Source organism: Cynocephalus volans, chromosome 4, assembly GCF_027409185.1.
Source record: "Cynocephalus volans isolate mCynVol1 chromosome 4, mCynVol1.pri, whole genome shotgun sequence".
Classification (NCBI taxonomy): domain Eukaryota; kingdom Metazoa; phylum Chordata; class Mammalia; order Dermoptera; family Cynocephalidae; genus Cynocephalus; species Cynocephalus volans.
Window position 1 is genome coordinate 27,245,748 of NC_084463.1, and position 6,104 is coordinate 27,251,851.

A 6,104-nucleotide genomic window follows, 5' to 3' on the forward strand; every position below is an offset into this window, starting at 1 on the left:
CCAAGACAGCTTGGGAAGTTTGTCTTTGAACATTTTGTAAATCCAACCATGCTCTCCAGGGCTGAGCAGAGATGAGACTCAAAGCACAGGTTTTGGTGATGGAATAAAATTTAAGGGGGTAGCTCATGTCTGTGGAGGAAGAGGACCATTCTGGGGGCTCCAGCAACTTCTTCAGTGGGGTGTGGACCAATAAGGCTCTGGGCTCAGGATTCCCTGGCCTCCTTTATTCATCGTGTGCACTGATTTGGAGGAATCTGACCCGAACACTCTCTTGTGGGCCTCGTCATGCTGAAGTGGGGGACTGGAAGGAGCCAAGGACAGTTTGAGGGACCCGAGTGTCCCCAGCCTGGGAGTCAGCTCTCAAGGCACTAGACACTGTCACTGATAGAGCCTGCCCTGCTTTGTATTTGGTTCTTTTGCATCCCATGCATTGCAGAAGGACAGAAGGACCTTGGTACTGGCTGGGCTGTGTATACTGTGTATACGTAGGAGCTGGCAGCCTGTTCCTAATAAAGTTGTAAGTATTTAAAGTCCGTGTCCTGCCTCTGTGACTTCATCTCATTCATGCACACATTCCCCATGTTTACAGAACACCCTCCTTGTGCCAGCCATGGGCACAGCAGTGACTGTGACAGCACTATCCCAGTCCTGGGCAGCTCTCAGGTTATCTGGGGAGGCAGAGCTCGAGCTGGAAGCAAAGAGAGAATCATGACAGATTGTGTCAGTGTGAAGAAGAAACCAGTTGTTGCCAAGATAGAGAACTTGGGTCTGTGTGTTTGTGGGGTGGGGTGTGGGGTAGAGTGATCAGGGAAAGTGCTTCTAGAATAGGACAACTAAACAGAGACTGAAGGAGGGACCCACCCCAGCAGCCTGGCCTGGAGGCTCAGGAGAGCTCCAGGTAAGATAATGGGGGTGGCAACGTGCACGTGCACGGAAGCTGGCTGGAGCAGACATACCTGCCTTTGTTTTTAAGCTTTCTGGAGAAGGAAGGAGCCGTTTCCTAACCTCACTGGCTTTTGAAGAGAGGCAGGAACAATTTGCTTTGTGATTACTCCTTGGGAGGGGAATGTGTACTTGCCCCAGTTGAGAAAAAGCCTCATAATTGCAAAAAGGTCTTGACTCCCTGGGTCATGCTCCGCCTGCCAGCGAGCCCTGGCCAGCCCCCAGGCTGAGCTGGCAGGGCCAAGGGCAGCGTGTGTGACCAAGAGTCTTTCCGTTGTTCCTTGGCTTGCACTCAGCCTTCGTTGGATGAGTCAGCCCCAGAGCCTGCAATCCCAGCAGCAAGTCCCAGAAGAGCAGAACGTCCCCGTCAGGCTCTTCAGACGCCACCGTGTCAACCCCCAGCCCACAGCAGCTGTGAGAGGATTGCAATGAAATGTTTTCGGCTCCCAAGCAAGAGGCTCCGAGGAAGGAGAGGGCGGTCACGCCAGAGACTCAGCTGTCACCCACTCCCTCCCGCTCCAGGCACTGGGAGGGTTTCTGGCCTGCCTGCCCAGCCCCGCCCGTGTGTTCAGCTGGGGAGCCCTTCCATTCATTGCTTTGCTCTCCTGGGCTCCTGGTCAGTAATGTAAGGCATGTTCCAAGCACCAACCAGAGTTGTTAAGGAGATAAGAGGTTTTCTAAAGGAGAAACAGAACTATTTGTTTCCAAAGGAGAGCAATTTTGTCAGTAAGGGCAAGATGGAGAGAGATGAAGAGAGAAGGGAATCTTTTCATGAAAAACTGGATTTGGGAAAATGGTGAAAATATTGTCATGGTGAATGGTTGGAGGTGGCTGGTGACATTTTTAGCTGCACCCCTAGGTTGTTACAAACAAACTGCTTCTTCCTGCTCCCTCTGCAACCCTCCTTAACCTGGCCACAGTCCCAGACAGTATACAGGGGCCTATGCCACTGCTGTCCTGGACTTCTGACCAACTGTTCAGATGACCTCATGCGACTGGGGGTTCTCAGCAGGGAGAACCCGTCACCTCTGCCATGGGTCATCAGCCAGATACTCCGGATGTGCTTTTGTTGTGGTTGAGGATCTTGAGAAACGAGCCTTTGAGAGTCTTACGGAAACGTGCTCGAGAGGATGACAGGCCCTCTTCAAGAGCCCTCTTTGAGCCGGGTCTACGATGCCTGGGACTCTGGTCCTGAGGCTGCAGTTACACACAGCACCTAGCCCAGGGCTTGGGACACAGTCAATGGTCAGCAACTGTTTGTGCTGTGGGGGGGAACATGCACCAAACCATGAGGGTGAAAGAGCCTGTCTCCTCCGGGACTATGAGGACCCTTCCTGGTGTAGGCACTATTCTGGGTACACATGTGATCTCATCTTTACAACCACCCTCCAAGGGTTGACCAATCCAGCCTTACAGATGCTGAAGCCAAGGTTTCAGGATGTGAAGTGACTTGAGTTTCCGTGGCGAGTGGCAGAGCAAGCCTTCGAGCTCAAGTTTGCCTCCTTCCAGAGCTAGGCTCCTTACTTTATGCTGCACTTTAGGAGTCCTTGTCAGTCTCTTGGTGAGGTGGGGAGATGATTACCCGTTCCTTTCTTTTGCCCTGAAAGATTTCTTGGAATGGCTTAGGAGCATGTCCTCGTGGCAATGTTCTGTGATCCCAAAGGACCTATGAATACAACCCAAACTTGCCTTAGGTTCCTGTAATCTCTCATAATAGCAAACCTATTCCTTTGATTCTTGGTATATTTCCCATTGGAGCTTCTTTCAAGATTTTGGGGGCTGGGATTTGGTGCCCGGAACCAGCCTACCACCAAATGAACCTCAAGTTCAGAGGGGCCTGAGAAACCTGGAATGGTTCAATCTACCTTGAGTGTCAAAGGGGGAGAAAAGCATGAGAAATGAGTCAAACTCTGGCAATGGAGTTGCAACCCCCGGGCTCCTTGTTTTCCCTGGAAACCTCCCCAAGTGTTTTTTTCCTTTCCTTTCCTTAAAACAATTATTAAATAGTTAAGACATACAGAAGGTACAAAGAATAATAAAATAAAACCTAGGTACTAATCACCCAGTGTAAGAAATAAGGCATCACCAATAGAGCTGCGCCACCCCCCACTCCTGCTCCCTGGACATGGGTGCCTCCCTCGCTGTACCCATTCCCTTCTGCCAGAAGTAACCATTATCTGGAATTTGTCAGTATCATCCCCAACTGTTCTTTTAGTTTAGTACTAGGCATATGAGCATTCCCAAGTAAGGCATAGTTTGCTTGGCAGCTTTTCAACTGCAACAGTGTAGTGCTCTGCATGCAGCCTTCTGCAAGTTACTTTCTTTAGTTAACATCACGTTTGTGGAAGCCACTCGTGTGGATGCATGTAGTTCTAGTTCATTTATTTTGCAGTCTGTTACCCCCTTACCTGAAGGGGCTACGTTCCAAGACTCCCAATGGATGTCTGAAACCACTGATAGTACCAAACCCCGCACTGTATAAACTATGTTTTTTCCTATATGTATATACCTATACGGTGGACAAAGGGTTAATTCATGTTCCTGGAGAAAATGGAAGTGGGACAGTGAGAGATTTCATCATGCCACTCAGAATGGCATGCGATTGAAAACTTATGAATTGTGTATTGTTGGAAATTTCCATTTAATATATTCGGACCACAGTTCACCGTTGATAATGGGAACCACGGAAAGTGAAACCGCAGATAATGGGGGAATACTGTATATTATTTCACTATGTGGATATGAATGATGGATGTTTAGGTTGTTTCCAGTATTTTGCTACACCAGCAATTCTGCTGTGAAAATTCTTGTATGTTTTCTGGTGTTTGTGTTATATGAGACTTTGTAGGAGTGCAATTTCTGTGTCATGGGGTGTGTGCATCTTTAACTTTATTACCAGCTATTTCTGAATTGTTCTCCAAGGTGGTTTTACCACGCCTAGGACTTTCCCAATTGCCTTTCTTTGTTTCAGGGGCTACCTTCTCCACCTCTTGACTCACCTTACTGTTGGGTAAGATTTACCCTCCCTGGCTTCTCTCTCTTTCTCACCTTTTCTCTCTCTCTCTCTCTGTCTCTCCATCTCTCTCTCAGTTTCTGTCTGTCTCTCTCACTATCATTCAGGATTCCAGCAGGAAATAGATGGCTAATTTGAGGAGAGAGTTGAATAAAAAACAGTTTGCAAAGGTGTGGACAGGGGTAGTGAAACCACGAGAGTGAGTGTAGTGCCCCAGGCAGGGCCCTGAAGGGTGAGGGGAGGGATGGCTGTGAGGACAGAGTTCGTGAGGCCAGAGTCCCAGGCATTGCAGACCCAGCCCAGAGAGGGCTCTTGAAGAGGTCCTGTCATCCTCTTGAACACATTTCCTTAAGACTCCCAAAGATTCACTTCTCAAGATCCTCAACAACGACAAAACCACATCTGGAGTATCTGCTCTATGACCCACAGCAGAGGTGACGGGTTCTCCTTGCCGAGAACGCCCAGTCCCATGAGGCCATCTGAACAGTTGGTCAGAAGTCCAGGACAGCAGTGGCCTCCTGTTTGTGGACCAAAGATATTAGGGACCTCGTATATGTTCCCCCAACTTGTGAATGGCAGAGTCAGGCCTCTGAGCTCTGTATCTGTAGGGTGAGTTGTGGAATGAAAGCACGTGTCCTGCTCCTCGAGAAACTCACCTTTTGTTGGGGAGACAGGCACAGGCAAATAATGATGGTGCAGCATGATAAGGGTGATAATAAAGGTATGTACAGATCTGTGGGATTATAGAAGAAGCAATTGCAATAATCACTCTGAGTGGATCTGAGAAGGTCTCACAGAGGAAATGATGCTTGAGCTGGGTCTTGCAGAATGAGCAGAATTTACTGAGTAGACAAGGCAATTCCTGTAAGTGTGACCAGCATGTACAATGGCATGGGAGGTAAGGAATGAAAGCAGGTTGGTGTGGCTGGACTGCAGAATGCATGGGAGGGAGTGGTGGGCTTGAAGGCTGAATTGAGCTGGGCTGAGGTGTGATCATGAAGGGCCTTCTATGCCACATTAAGTAGTTTGTGCTTTGTTTGGTGGGCAAGAGAGAGCCATGGAAAGATTTTAAATCAGACTTTTAAGTCTGATCAGATTTTAGTCATCCCACAGCTCTGATGAGCATTGGTAGTAAGCATGGATTGGGATAGGAAAAGACTGTTGGCAAAAAGACCAAGTAGAGGTTCCTGCAATAATCCAGATTCAAGACCACGAAAGCCTGGACTCAGGCAGTGTAAGTCAATTGGCGAGAATGAATAAACTCTAGAAATATATGGGAGTAGTGTGAGCTGGTCTTGAGAGCTAACTGTGTATAGGGTATGACAATAAATGTCAGAGGAAACTGCAGATAAATGTTTTCCACTGCAATGACTTCCTTGCTTTACAAAAGGAGTGTAAAATTAGGCCATCCTGTGACACGGATGTGACCATGCAACAGGTGGAGGGGAAAAGCAGATATACTTGATTTCCTTTTGGGATTAACTTTCTAAAATATAGTACTTACTGCCAGGGTTAGGAGAGATGGGGTGACTGATGCTTTTCTCCTGTTCTCCTCTCCTCCTACCACACCTCCTTACTCACTGGCTTAGTTCCTGGGACTGCATCCCCCTGCCTCTAATCTTAGTATTCTGTGGTCAGCTTGGCACCAAGAAAACATACAAGAAGACACGGAAGATTGAAAGGAAAAAAAGATGGAGAGATCAGAAGAAACAGCAGAGATAGTCCACATACATTAGTGTGAAAGCTAACGTATGGTATTTCAAATGTATTTCAGCGTAGGTCATATAAACAGATTTATTTTTCAATATACCCCCTGTATCTTTCAATTCAGCATACATTGTGCATAATATATTTCAGTACTCGTATCTCAGGATGGGGATAGCAGAAACATATGTTAACAGAGTTATATTAACTCTGGGGACAAAATCACTGGGTTACAAGATATTATGGTTCCAAGTGTTTCAGTAACATATGTTACCCATAAGGAATCCTGTGGCTATAATGTGTAACACACTCTGGATTGGATTGGCAAGTGGATCAGGCAAGAGTCAGGCTGAGAAAAATGAAGTTCTTCTGAATGAGAAGGTTTGTGTGTTATATCTGGACCAGAAAACTTTCCTGAAGCAACTGGGCTAAACCTCCCTGCTCT